Below are 14,846 nucleotides of genomic sequence, written 5' to 3' on the forward strand. Positions count from 1 at the left end.
TGGAGACAGTTTTACTGTATGCCCATAGGGAAATCTCTACTGCATGTGTTATAATGCTGACAAATTACAGGACAGAATCAGGATTCAGAAAACATGACCAACTCTTCCTCACCTCTGCTTCTGAGGTGATGACATAACTCATCTATCTCTATCTCTCTCTTAGTTGTCGCTCTACTCTCTCTCTCCCCCCCTCTTTCTGTCTAAATCAGCCATTTCCTTTTCTCTTCATTAAGACCTGCCTTTTGTACTATGAGAGTAATACTAACTATTACTCTCCCTGCTCATCTGCGTGAACATGCCTTAGGCATGCTTCAAGGAGGCATGAGGACTGCAGATGTGGCCAGGGCAATAAATTGCAATGTCCGTACTGTGAGACGCCTATGACAGCGCTACAGGGAGACAGGACGGACAGCTGATCATCCTCGCAGTGGCAGACCACATGTAACAACACCTGCACAGGATCGGTACATCCGAACATCACACCTACGGGACAGGTACAGGATCGCAACAACAACTGCCCGAGTCACACCAGTAACGCACAATCCCTCCATCAGTGCTCAGACTGTTCGCAATAGGCTGAGAGAGGCTGGACTGAGGGCTTGTAGGCCTGTTGTAAGGCAGGTCCTCACCAAACATCACAGGCAAAATCATTGCCTATGGGCACAAACCCACCATCGCTGGACCAGACAGGATTGGCAAAAAGTGCTCTTCACTGACGAGTCGCGGTTTTGTCTCACATAGGGTGATGGTCGGATTTGCGTTTATCGTCGAAGGAATGAGCATTATACCGAGGCCTGTACTCTGGAGCGGGATCGATTTGGAGGTGGAGGGTCCGTCATGGTCTGGGGTGGTGTGTCACAGCATCATCAGACTGAGCTTGTTGTCATTGCAAGCAATCTCATCCTCCTCCCTCATGTGGTACCCTTCCTGCAGGCTCATCCTGACATGACCACTAGCCATACTGCTTGCTCTGCTTGCTCTGTGAGTGATTTCCTGCAAGACAGGAATGTCAGTGTTCTGCCATGGCCAGCGAAGAGCCCGGATCTCAATCCCATTGAGCTCGCCTGGGACCTATTGGATCGGAGAGTGAGCATTCCCAGCAGAAATGTCCAGGAACTTGCAGGTGCCTTGGTGGAAGAGTGGGGTAACATGTCACAGCAAGAACTGGCAAATCTGGTGCAGTTCATGAGGAGGAGATGCACTGCAGTACTTAATGTAGCTGGTGGCCACACCGGATACTGACTGTTACTTTTGATTTTGACCCCCCTTTGTTCAGGGACACATTATTCCATTTCTGTTAGTCACATGACTGTGGAATTTGTTGAGTTTATGTCTCAGTTGTTGAATCTTGTTATGTTCATACAAATATTTACACATGTTAAGTTTGCTGAAAATAAATGCAGTTGACAGTGAGAGGACGTTTCTTTTTTTGCTGAGTTTAGTTCGCAATTGCGCTAGCGCTAGTTAGCAACTTCCTTCAAACTGCACTTAGAGATATAAAATGATATCCACAAGTTCATCTGACTCTAAGGAAGTAGATAAGGGCCAAAAGGGCCAGAATCCTTCATTGCCATGTCAAAGCTGCCCAAAAAAACATGGCTCAATCAAAAGGTACAATTATGATCATCAATCAGAGATAATGTCCATCCCGGCTATCAGTGTGGATGTTGTCATTCCCTTTACCGTAACAGCTGAAGAGTAGAGCTGCCAGATGCCAAGTTAGTATAGCAGACTGTCCTTACTGACTCAGTATAGCAAGATGGTGTGAGACTTTAGCGAATCACAAATCCAGTCTGTCACACTCCCATGGGGGGAGCACAGTGTTCCTCTTTTCTCCACATGGGGTCCAGTAGGACCCTGGTTGGTCATCACTAATCTGGCTAGAGAGTATAATCTGTACGTTGGCACTATCTGGCCCTGCTAGAGAGCACATAATGTACATTGGCACTAACATTGACACTATATGCCCATTATAGAAAGGACAGTAGTAGAACTGTATAACCAAACTAAACTTAGCCACCTAAACTTAGCCACCTCAACCAGGATCCTAAGCCTTGCATTGATTAGGAATAAATAGCTCAGATTGTGAATGCTAAAGTTCTGATGATATTCCCGGGGTGTCGTTTCTGGCATGCCTATTAAATGTCGAACCACAGGACCCCCTCTGAGCGTCACACTTCCTACTCAGCGTGAAGCTCCAGGGCTGTGCTGTCCCAGGGCCGGGTCTGTCAGCACTCTGCCCGGACCAGGGAGCTCTAGTTGGGCTTTGAGCTCAGTGGGAGAGGGCCTGCATGAACAGGAAGTCCGCAGCTGGCAGGCTTCATCTCTATCCATCTGAGACTGCAAACTGGGGTGTCCTAAATGGCACCCTATTCCTTATATAGTGTATTACTTTTGACCAGAGCCCTAGTGCACTATAAAGGGAATAGGGTGTGATTTGGGACGTAGGCTGTCAGGGCTGTGAACCAGTAGAGCAAACGAAACAGCTACGATAACTCAACACCCGCTAACTGAACACAGTGGAGGCAATTGAGACAATCGAGGTACTCAGGGGCAACAAAGGGACCGAATCAGCAGTAGAGCCAGAAAAGGAAAAGAACGCGTGAGGCCGGGGCCCTCTCGCCTATACAGAGTAGAGGCCCCTTGCCATCTTTGGATGGCTCTGCACCGCATGCTATGCCAACGATCAATGCCCACTGCCCATAGAGCAGGAGGGTGAGAACTAGCTACAGAGGGATTCTGTGCCCTATCAAAAAAGAAAACAAATATTTTTCAGGAAGGTTAAAAGGTTTTTTGTGGGGTTTTGGTTGCATGACTTTTATTCCTTTATTGATGTATTTATCTGCTTTCAGACAGCCAGAAGATGGCTCCTCCTGGTGAGCTGAAGTCCTGCAGAGGCTGAGGCTGTTTGGATGCTCTTTCAGGTGAATAATACCATGCCTGAGCCCATGCAGCCAATTCTCTCTATCTCGCTCTCTTCCTTGTTCTCTCTCTCCATCCTGCCTCTACCCTTCCTGCTCCCCCACTCTCTGCCCCCCACCCACTCTGTACAATTGGATCTGGGAAAACAAACAGAAACAAACAAAGAAAAGCAAGTAAACAAGTAGCTCCCCGCCAGGCGTGAAGGCTGGCAACCTTAGCCCCGAGGTAGCAGACTCACTGTCGTCAGCCTTTTCAGAACCCTCTCACAACCCTCCCTCTGTCTCTATTTCTCGCTCTCACTTTGGTCTTTCTGTCTCTGTCTCTGTCTCTCTCTCTGTCTCTGTCTGTCTCTCTCTGTCTCTGTTTCTCTCTCTCTGCCTCTATCTTTGTCTCTCTCTCTCTCTCTCTCTCTCTCTGTCTCTCTCTCTCTCTCTCTCTCTGTCTCTCTCTCTCCGCATGCTGGGAGTGTTTGGTGCATGCTGGGAATTGTATGAGCGACCCACATGGGGACGCCGTCCCTGTCACTTCGGCACGGCTTTAGGTCTGATACTGAAGCCACTGTCACTGTGGAGGAGTTTATGGTCATCGTAGGAGAGAAGGTACAGTAGCCTATGAAAATGTTGCTTATGCATCGCGGATGAATAAAGAGGTGGTGGTGTTTCTTATAGAAGAGCATCTTGTTGATGAGATGGTTGAGCATGGCGTACTTATTAAAGGTATGTTTATTCAAGTTACGCCGCTTTTTTCTCAGTCAACAAGGGCAACGATGTCTAATGTACCACCGTTTATTCCCAATGAGCTATTGGAGCGTGAGTTATTGAAGTGTGAGTTATTGGAGTGTGAGTTATTGGAGTGTGAGTTATTGGAGTGTGAGTTATTGGAGTGTGAGTCATTGGAGCGTGAGTTATTGGAGCGTGAGTCATTGGAGCGTGAGTCACTGGAGCGTGAGTTATTGGAGTGTGAGTTATTTGAGAGTGAGTTATTGGAGTGTGAGTTATTGGAGTGTGAGTTATTGGAGTGTGAGTTACTGGAGCGTGAGTTACTGGAGTGTGAGTTATTGGAGTGTGAGTTATTGGAGTGTGAGTTATTGGAGCGTGAGTTATTTGAGCGTGAGTTATTGGAGCGTGAGTTATTTGAGGGTGAGTTACTGGAGCGTGAGTTATTGGAGCGTGAGTCATTGGAGCGTGAGTCATTGGCGCGTGAGTCACTGGAGCGTGAGTCACTGGAGCGTGAGTCACTGGAGCGTGAGTCACTGGAGCGTGAGTCACTGGAGCGTGAGTCATTGGAGAGAGAGTCATTGGAGAGAGAGTTATTGGAGAGTGAGTCATTGGAGCGTGAGTCATTGGAGCGTGAGTCATTGGAGAGTGAGTTATTGGAACGTGAGTCATTGGAGCGTGAGTCATTGGAGAGTGAGTCATTGGAGAGTGAGTTATTGAAGTGTGAGTTACTGGAGTGTGAGTTACTGGAGTGTGAGTTACTGGAGTGTGAGTTATTGGAGTGTGAGTTATTGGAGCTTGAGTTATTGGAGCTTGAGTTATTGGAGCGTGAGTTACTGGAGCGTGAGTAACTGGAGCGTGAGTAACTGGAGCGTGAGTAACTGGAGCGTGAGTTACTGGAGCGTGAGTCACTGGAGCGTGAGTCACTGGAGCGTGAGTCACTGGAGCGTGAGTCACTGGAGCGTGAGTCACTGGAGCGTGAGTCACTGGAGAGTGAGTCATTGGAACGTGAGTCATTGGAGCGTGAGTCATTGGAGAGTGAGTCATTGGAGTGTGAGTTACTGGAGTGTGAGTTACTGGAGTGTGAGTTATTGGAGTGTGAGTCATTGGAGTGTGAGTCATTGGAGCTTGAGTTATTGGAGCTTGAGTTATTGGAGCGGGAGTTATTGGAGCGTGAGTTACTGGAGCGTGAGTAACTGGAGCGTGAGTTACTGGAGCGTGAGTTACTGGAGCGTGAGTCACTGGAGCGTGAGTCACTGGAGCGTGAGTCACTGGAGCGTGAGTCATTGGAGCGTGAGTCATTGGAGCGTGAGTCATTGGAGCGTGAGTCATTGGAGCGTGAGTCATTGGAGCGTGAGTTATTGGAGCGTGAGTTATTGGAGCGTGAGTTATTGGAGCGTGAGTCATTGGAGCGTGAGTCATTGGAGCGTGAGTCATTGGAGCGTGAGTCATTGGAGCGTGAGTCATTGGAGCGTGAGTTATTGGAGCGTGAGTTATTGGAGCGTGAGTCATTGGAGCGTGAGTTATTGGAGCGTGAGTTATTGGAGTGTGAGTTATTGCTGTTTGGGAAGTGTGCAAGTTCTATTAAGATTGTCCCATTGGGTAACAAACAGAGGTGTGGACTCGAGTCACATGACTTGGACTCGAGTCAGACTCGAGTCACAAATATGATGACTTCCAACTCAGCTTTGACTTTAACACCAATGACTCGTGACTTGACTTGAACATGAGCCTTATGACTCGACCTGACTTGATACCCTCCCCAAGCCCAAATATTAAAAATGATGCTATTAAAAAAAGTGTGCAGCGCATCAACTCTTCATTTAACGGACTACAGTTTGAATCGGACAGCAGCCAATCAAATTGTGCCAGCTGAGAAAAAGTTGTGCGAGGCAGTGCAGAGGGTGAATTCAGATGGAGCCCTTGGAAAGATGATACCCAAAATTATTATCTTCGGATATAAAGACGATGCTGTATCAGAAAATAATAGATTGCAACTTGCAAAACATCCGGGAAGAAAATTACAGACGGAGGCGCAACAATTTCGAACTTTGTTCGACATTTGAAGCTACACAAAGAACGGTAAGTCGTGACTAATATAGCCGACAGCTATATATTTTATTACTTTACTAGTGTATCATGTAGACTAACCTAACGTTAAATCAATGAGCCTCCACACAGTCAGTCAGTGCGGGAACGTGATCATTGCACCCAAGATTGAGCTACAACTGGCTAGGCAGTTGGTAGCCTAAATCCTGCCTGATGCTACTGCTGTTGGGTCGATTGCGTACAAGCCTACATTGCGCCCCGTAGCGATCCTTGATAGTCGATTCCTATTGCATGGAAATGTAATGTTTATTTGGAAAGTAATAAATATCTAGATATTTTTAAATGCATTCATGATTTGCGTAAATGTAATATACTAACTATTACTCTTGTTAAAAATATGAAATGGTATTACATTTGGTGAAGAGCTTATTATGACTTGTTTAGGACTTAAAACTCAAAGTTTAGGACTTGAGACTTGACTTGATACTTGACGGTCTTGACTTGAGACTTGACTTGGGACTTGAGACTTACTTGTGACTTGTAAAACAATGACTTGGTCCCACCTCTCGAACAAACACCCAGCTCTGAAACAGGTTATGTCGTTTCAAACACCCGGCTCTGAAACAGGTTATGTCGTTTCAAACACCCGGCTCTGAAACAGGTTGGGTCGTTTCAAACACCCGGCTCTGAAACAGGTTGGGTCGTTTCAAACACCCGGCTCTGAAACAGGTTATGTCATTTCAAACACCCGGCTCTGAAACAGGTTGGGTCGTTTCAAACATCAGGCTCTGAAACAGGTTGGGTCGTTTCAAACACCCGGCTCTGAAACAGGTTATGTCATTTCAAACACCCGGCTCTGAAACAGGTTATGTCGTTTCAAACACCCGGCTCTGAAACAGGTTGGGTCGTTTCAAACACCCGGCTCTGAAACAGGTTGGGTCGTTTCAAACACCCGGCTCTGAAACAGGTTGGGTCGTTTCAAACACCCGGCTCTGAAACAGGTTGGGTCGTTTCAAACACCCGGCTCTGAAACAGGTTATGTCATTTCGGTGACAGGTGTTTATGTTTTTGGACTCACCGGAACAGACTTTGTTGGTATTGTTTAAAGTCAAGTATGACAACAGACTGTATATGGCTTATGCTAGTACGGGTAGTCAACTGTGTTTTGAGTGTTGGGATGTTGGCCATAAGCAACATGCTTGCCCTAAAAGGGAGAAAGCGGAGGGAGGTCCTCGTAACGCCTGGGCCCACTGATGTAGGGAGAGGTGGGAGAGGTGGGCCGACAGTGGTAGAGCAGCCACAAGCACCTGTTGATGAGGAACAAGTTGTCCAAGTTATGGGTACTGAGTTGCAGCTTGTACCAGAGGGGAACATAGCGTCTGTTATGCAGCAGAAAAATATTGTTGTAGGAGGTAAGGATGGATTTGGGGAGCCATTTCCCCAGACATTTCCCCAGACGGTTCTAACTTAGAATTTGTGGACAACTACAAATACCTAGGTGTCTGGTTAGACTGTAAACTCTCCTTCCAGACTCACATCAATCATCTCCAATCCAAAGTGAAATCTCGAATTGGCTTCCTATTTCGCAACAAAGCATCCTTCACTCATGCTGCCAAACATACCCTCGTAAAACTGACCATCCTACCAATCCTCGACTTCGGCGATGTCATTTACAAAATAGCTTCCAATACCCTACTCAACAAGCTGGATGCAGTCTATCACAGTGCCATCCGTTTTGTCACCAAAGCCCCATATACTACCCACCACTGCGACCTGTACGCTCTCGTTGGCTGGCCTTCGCTTCATAATCGTCACCAAACACATTGGCTCCAGGTCATCTACAAGACCCTGCTAGGTAAAGTCCCCCCTTATCTCCGCTCACTGGTCACCATAGCAGCACCCACCTGTAGCACGCGCTCCAGCAGGTATATCTCTCTGGTCACCCCTAAAGCCAACTCCTCCTTTGGTCGTCTCTCCTTCCAGTTCTCTGCTGCCAATGACTGGAACGAACTACAAAAATCTCTGAAACTGGAAACACTTATCTCCCTCACTAGCTTTAAGCACCAGCTGTCAGAGCAGCTCACAGATCACTGCACCTGTACATAGCCCATCTATAATTTAGCCCAAACTACTACCTCTTCCCCTACTGTATTTATTTATTTTATTTATTTTGCTCCTTTGCACCATATTATTTATATTTTATCTCTGAACTCTCTTCAAACTACAAATCTACCATTCCAGTGTTTTTCTTGCTATACTTTATTTACTTTGCCACCATGGCATTTTTTTGCCTTTACCTCCCTTATCTCACATCATTTGCTCACATTGTATATAGTCTTATTTTTTTTTCTTCTACTGCATCATTGATTGTATGTTGTTTTACTCCATGTGTAACTCTGTGTTTTTGTATGTTGTCGAACTGCTTTGCTTTATCTTGGCCAGGTCGCAATTGTAAATGAGAACTTGTTCTCAACTTGCCTACCTGGTTAAATAAAGGTGAAATAAATAAATAAATAAATAAATAAAAAGACTGGTGAGGAGAGATGTGCTCAGCATAAAGATTTTGCGTCACAAAGAGTTTGAAGAAGGATGTAACGCAACTTGTAAGGGTCCTTATGATGGAAAATGGAAGAAGACAACGGTCGGCTTTGGGGCAGAGGATGATGACTTTGTGGCTGAACTGATCTACAATTATGGAGTGGGAGGATATCACCTAGGCAATGACTTCCTCGGTTTAACTCTGTAGTCTAGCCAGGCTGTCAGCAATGGTAAGCGGCTTGCTTGGCCCCTCACTGACGTTGGAAAGAGCCTCTATCTGGCTGAGGCTCCAGGAAGTTATCGCATCTACCTGGTGGACAAAGAACAGCCTCCCAATGATCCTGTACAGAAGGTGTGTCTGGCAGGGTCTGACCTGCAGAAATCAATTCACTGCTGCTCCTCCCTTCTGGGGATGAAGGTGAAAGAGAGAAATGAGGAGAAGAAGACTGTGCTGATGGGATTCACAGACATTCAGTGTAAACTAGAGCTTCACAACATTGTTAGGGCAGTAGATCATGGGACAGCCTTCGGGCGGATAGCATTCTCTTGTCCACGTGAGCAGTTGGCAGATCTTGAAGCCTTGATGACAAAGTGAAACCAGAAAATTCTTACTATCTTGGTTACCTGGACACCCCTGGAAAGAATACAGTAGAAGTGGTCATTTGGGCTGATTCAGATGCTCATGAGATCTGCGTTGTTGTTTGAGTGTTTGTGTTGTGGGTTCCCAGACCCAATAAAGTTTTATTAAACTCAAACTCTCTCTATCTCTGTCTCTTTCTTTCTCTCTCTCTGTCTCAATCTCTCTCTCTGTCTCTCTCTCTGCCTCTCTCAATTCAATTCAAGGGGCTTTATTGGCATGGGAAACGTGATAACTTCTTTGGGATGGCGGCAGTATTTTCACGGCCGGATAAAAAACGTACCCGATTTAATCTGGTTACTACTCCTGCCCAGAAACTAGAAAATGCATATAATTAGTAGATTTGGATAGAAAACACCCTAAAGTTTCTAAAACCGTTTGAATGGTGTCTGTGAGTATAACAGAACTCATATGGCAGGCAAAAACTTGAGAAGATTCCATGCAGGAAGTGCCCTGTCTGACAATTTGTTGTCCTTCTGTTGCATCACTATCAAAATTACAGCATCTGTGCTGTTACGTGACACTTTCTAAGGCTTCCATTGGCTCTCTAAAGCCGCCAGAAAGTGGAATGGGGTGTCTGCTGTCTCTGGGCAAAGTATAGGAGCAGAGTTTGTAAGTGGTCAGCCTGGGGACAGTGAGACTGGAGATGCGCGGTCACGAGAACTCGCCATTTTTTTCTTTCTCTCTTTGAATGAATACATCGTTGCCCGGTTGGAATATTATCGCTATTCTACGAGAAAAATAGCATAAATATTGATTTTAAACAGCGTTTGACATGTTTCTAAGTACGGTAATGGAAAAAATGTTGTCACAAAATGCGCTCGCGCGTTACCCTTCAATAGTGACCTGAACACACGAACAAAACGGAGGTATTTGGATATAAGTATGGATTATTTGGAACCAAAACAACATTTGTTGTTGAAGTAGAAGTCCTGGGAGTGCATTCTGACGAAGAACAGCAAAGGTAATCCAATTTTTCTAATGGTAATTCTGAGTTTAGGTGACCCCGAAGTTGGCCGATGTCAAAATAGCTAGCCGTGATGGCCGAGCTATGTACTCAGAATATTGCAAAATGTGCTTTCGCCGAAAAGCTATTTTTGTATCGGACATAGCGATTGCATAAAGGAGTTCTGTATCTATAATTCTTAAAATAATTGTTATGTATTTTGTCAACATTTATCATGAGTAATTTAGTAAATTCACCAGAAGTTTTCGGTGGGTATGCTAGTTCTGAACATCACATGCTAATGTAAAAAGCTGTTTTTTTTAATATAAATATGAACTTGATTGAACAAAACATCATCAAAAGATCATCAAAGGTTAGTGCTGCATTTAGCTGTGGTTTGGGTTTATGAGACATATATGCTTGCTTTGAAAATGGCTGTGTGATTATTTGTGTCTATGTACTCTCCTAACATAATCTAATGTTTTGCTTTCGCTGTAAAGCCTTTTTGAAATCGGACAATGTGGTTAGATTAAAGAGAGTCTTATCTTTAAAATGGTGTAAAATAGTTGATTGTTTGAGAAAATTGAATTGTGGTATTTTAGTTGGTTTTGTATTTCGCGCCATGCGATGCCATTGGCTGTTGGCTAGGGGTTCCGCTGGCGGAACGGGGTTCCGCTAGCGGAACGTCTAGATGCAAGAGGTTAACATTGCCAAAGCAAGTGACATCTCTCTCCTCTCTCTCTCTCTCTCTGTCTTTCTCTCTGTTTCTCTCTCTCTCTGTTTCTCTCTCTGTGTGTCTCTCTCTCTCTCTCTTTCTCTCTCTCTGTCTCTCTCTGTTTCTCTGTCTGTCTGTCTCTCTCTCTCTCTGTCTTTGTCTCTCTCTCTCTGTCTCTCTCTCTGTCTCTCAATTCAATTAAATTCGCTTTATTGGCATGACGTAACAATATACATATTGCCAAAGCTTATTTTGGATATTTACAATATAAAAAATAAATAAAATGAGAATCAAAATTGTCAACGGGACAACAGTAACAACAATAACCAAGGGTCAAAATAACCATACATTCAACAATAACAATAAGCATAGAGTAGAGTACATGTGCAGGTTGATTGGTCTGTCAGACACTGTCCCTCAACTTATGGCAGGCAGCAATGTAGTGCGCTGCCAACCCACAGCTCTCTGCGTCCTCCCCCAACAGGACGGGTAGCCTATCCTCATCAGAGAGGTCTTTGATACCTTGAATAAGGGTTTCAAATTTGGGAAAATGACACTCTAATAGTTTTACCCATGTGAGAGATTCAGACTCGGTCTCAACCTTAGTCTTTACTGAAGACTCATCTCTTCAGTGGGTCCTGCTGCTCCAGTTTCAACTGTTCTGCCTGCGGCTATGGAACCCTGACCTGTTCACCGGACGTGCTACCTGTCCCAGACCTGCTGTTTTCAACTCTCTAGAGATACTCTCAATGATCGGCTATGAAAAGCCAACTGACATTTACTTTTGAGGTGCTGATCTGTTGCACCCTCGACAACCACTGTGATTATTATTATTGACCATGCTGGTCATTTATGAACATTTGAACATCTTGGCCATGTTCTGTTATAATCTCCACCCGGCACAGCCAGAAGAGGACTGGCTACCCCTCATAGCCTGGTTCCTCTCTAGGTTTCTTCCTAGGTTTTGACCTTTCTAGGGAGTTTTTCCTAGCCGCCGTGCTTCTACACCTGCATTGCTTGCTGTTTGGGGTTTTAGGCTGGGTTTCTGTACAGCACTTTGAGATATCAGCTAATGTAAGAAGGGCTATATAAATTAATTTGATTTGATTTGATTTTATATTTTTGTCATTTTGTCAGGAAATGCAGCTCCGTCTCAGGTTCTGCTGTTGCGCAGTGGTTGCACAGCCTTTCCTCTACAGGGAGCCAGGTTTTCCTGTGTCTGCCCTTCTCAATTGCAAGGCTGTGCTCACTGAGCCTGTACTTTGTCAAGGTTTTTCTAAGGTTTTGATCAGCAACCATGGTCAAATATTTAGCCACAGTGTACTGTCGATTTAGGGCCAGATAGCACTGCCTTTTGCTTTGTGTTTGTGCTTGTGTTTCCCAATAAGCACTGTAGTTTTGTTTTGACTGTGGTGTAATTTGGTTTATTCTGATTGATTGGATGTTCTGGTCCTGAGGCTTCAGTGTGTTAGTAGAACAGGTTTGTGAACTCAGCCCCATGACCAGCTGGATGAGGGGACTCTTTTCTTTGCTCAGCTCTTGGCATTGCAGGGCTTGGTAATGATATGAGAGGGGGTCACTGTATTTTTATTATTAGTTGATATTGGCCTAATTCTCCCCTGCATGCATTGTTTGTAGTTTTCCTCTGGACATGTAGGAGAATCTTACAGAACTCTGCATGCAAATGGCACCCACACCTCGCTGTCATAAAGTACAATTGGTTCAATTACATATTCAATTAGTTTTAGACAAATTTTAATAGGTATTTCAATTAGAATTTGATTTTTAATGGTGTAGAATGCCCTGTGTGCTTTCTCTCTCAGTTCATTCACTGCCTCATGAAGGTCTCCAGTTGGGCTTCTTTTTAAACCTAAGTAATTGTAGTGTGTGCAGTACTCTATATATTTTGCACCAATTAAGAACTTTGGTCTAATTCCCTGAGATCTGGATCTTCTCTGGAAAATCATTATTTTCGTCTTTTTGGGGTTTACTGCCAGGGCCCAGGTCTGGCAGTACTGCTCTAGCAGGACCAGGCTCTGCTTTAGGCCATGTGCTGTGGGTGACAGCAGGCATAGGTCATCTGCAAAGAGTAGGCATTTAACCTCTGAATTGTGGAGACTAACACCAGGGGCTGAGGATTTTTCTAGAATAGTAGCCAATTCGTTGATGTAAATATTGAAGAGTGCAGGGCTCAGATTGCTACCCTGACAAAAGCCCCTCCCCTGGTTAAAGAATGTTGTTCTTTTCTTGCCAATTTTAAAGCTGCACGTATTGCCAGTATACATTGATTTAATTATATCATATGTTTTACCCTCTACACCACTTTCAATAACTGTGTAGAACAGTCCTGTACGCTAAATAGAATCAAATGCTTTTTGGAAGTCGATAAAGCAAGCGTATATTGTGGTATTATTTTGGTGGACATGTTTATCTATCAGGGTGTGTAGGGTGTAAAAATGATCAGTCGTGCGATGTTTTGGTATAAATCCAATTTGTCTTTTACTCAAGACATGGTGCTTATTAAGGAATTTTAGAACTCTTACATTTATAATACTACAGAAAACCTTCCCCAGGTTACTGTTCACACCAATGCCTCTGGAATTGTTAGGGTCAAATTTGTCTCCGTTCTTAAAGATTGGGGTTATGAGTCCTTGATTCAGGATCAAATTAAACAGTTTTAATATAGCCAATTGAAATGTTGCACTAGTGAGTTTGAGCATCTCATATAGGATGCCATCAGGTCCGCATGCCTTTTTAAATTTAAGGGCCTGAAGTTTGTTATAGAGCTCCTGGTCAGTAATTGGGGGGTCCAATGGATTTTGGTTGTCCTTTATAGCTTTTTCTAATCCGTTCAACTTGTCATGAATTTGGCGTTGTTCTGCGTTTGTGTCAATTTGAACGCTGTTGTAGAGTGTTTTAAAATGGGTTGTCCATATGTCACCATTTTGTATCGCTAATTCCTCTTCTTTAGATTTTTTTTTTTTTTTTCCAGTTTTACCAGAAGTTGTTTGTGTTCAATTAGTGTCAGCTGCTTGTCAGCTGTTGCTCAAAAAAATAAAGGGAACACTTAAACAACACATCCTAGATCTGAATGAAAGAAATAATCTTATTAAATACTTTTTTCTTTACATAGTTGAATGTGCTGACAACTAAATCACACAAAAATAATCAATGGAAATCCAATTTATCAACCCATGGAGGTCTGGATTTGGAGTCACACTCAAAATTAAAGTGGAAAACCACACTACAGGCTGATCCAACTTTGATGTAATGTCCTTAAAACAAGTCAAAATGAGGCTCAGTAGTGTGTGTGGCCTCCACGTGCCTGTATGACCTCCCTACAATGCCTGGGCATGCTCCTGATGAGGTGGAGGATGGTCTCCTGAGGGATCTCCTCCCAGACCTGGACTAAAGCCTCCGCCAACTCCTGGACAGTCTGTGGTGCAACATGGCGTTGGTGGATGGAGCGAGACATGATGTCCCAGATGTGCTCAATTGGATTCAGGTCTGGGGAACGGGCGGGCCAGTCCATAGCATCAATGCCTTCCTCTTGCAGGAACTGCTGACACACTCCAGCCACATGAGGTCTAGCATTGTCTTGCATTAGGAGGAACCCAGAGCCAACCGCACCAGCATATGGTCTCACAAGGGGTCTGAGGATCTCATCTCGGTACCTAATGGCAGTCAGGCTACCTCTGGCGAGCACATGGAGGGCTGTGCGGCCCCCCAAAGAAATGCCACCCCACACCATGACTGACCCACCGCCAAACCGGTCATGCTGGAGGATGTTGCAGGCAGCAGAACGTTCTCCACGGCGTCTCCAGACTCTGTCACGTCTGTCACGTGCTCAGTGTGAACCTGCTTTCATCTGTGAAGAGCACATGGCGCCAGTGGCGAATTTGCCAATCTTGGTGTTCTCTGGCAAATGCCAAAAGTCCTGCACGGTGTTGGGCTGTAAGCACAACCCCCACCTGTGGACGTCGGGCCCTTATACCACCCTCATGGAGTCTGTTTCTGACCGTTTGAGCAGACACATGCACATTTGTGGCCTGCTGGAGGTCATTTTGCAGGGCTCTGGCAGTGCTTCTCCTGCTCCTCCTTGCACAAAGGCGTAGGTAGCGGTCCTGCTGCTGGGTTGTTGCCCTCCTACGGCCTCCTCCACATCTCCTGATGTACTGGCCTGTCTCCTGGTAGCGCCTCCATGCTCTGGACACTACGCTGACAGACACAGCAAACCTTCTTGCCACAGCTCGCATTGATGTGCCATCCTGGATGAGCTGCACTACCTGAGCCACTTGTGTGGGTTGTAGACTCCGTCTCATG

At 45.0% G+C, this 14,846-nt stretch overlaps 1 pseudogene; it reads left to right on the forward strand.

Annotated features, from left to right (window-relative positions):
* Positions 1-7,023: 7,023 nt before the first annotated feature.
* On the forward strand, positions 7,024-8,930 carry LOC106576142 (glyoxalase domain-containing protein 4 pseudogene; annotated as a pseudogene).
* The last annotated feature ends 5,916 nt before the right edge of the window (positions 8,931-14,846 follow it).

Source organism: Salmo salar, chromosome 17 (genome assembly GCF_965601325.2).
Source record: "Salmo salar chromosome 17, fSalSal1, whole genome shotgun sequence".
In the NCBI taxonomy this organism is placed as follows: domain Eukaryota; kingdom Metazoa; phylum Chordata; class Actinopteri; order Salmoniformes; family Salmonidae; genus Salmo; species Salmo salar.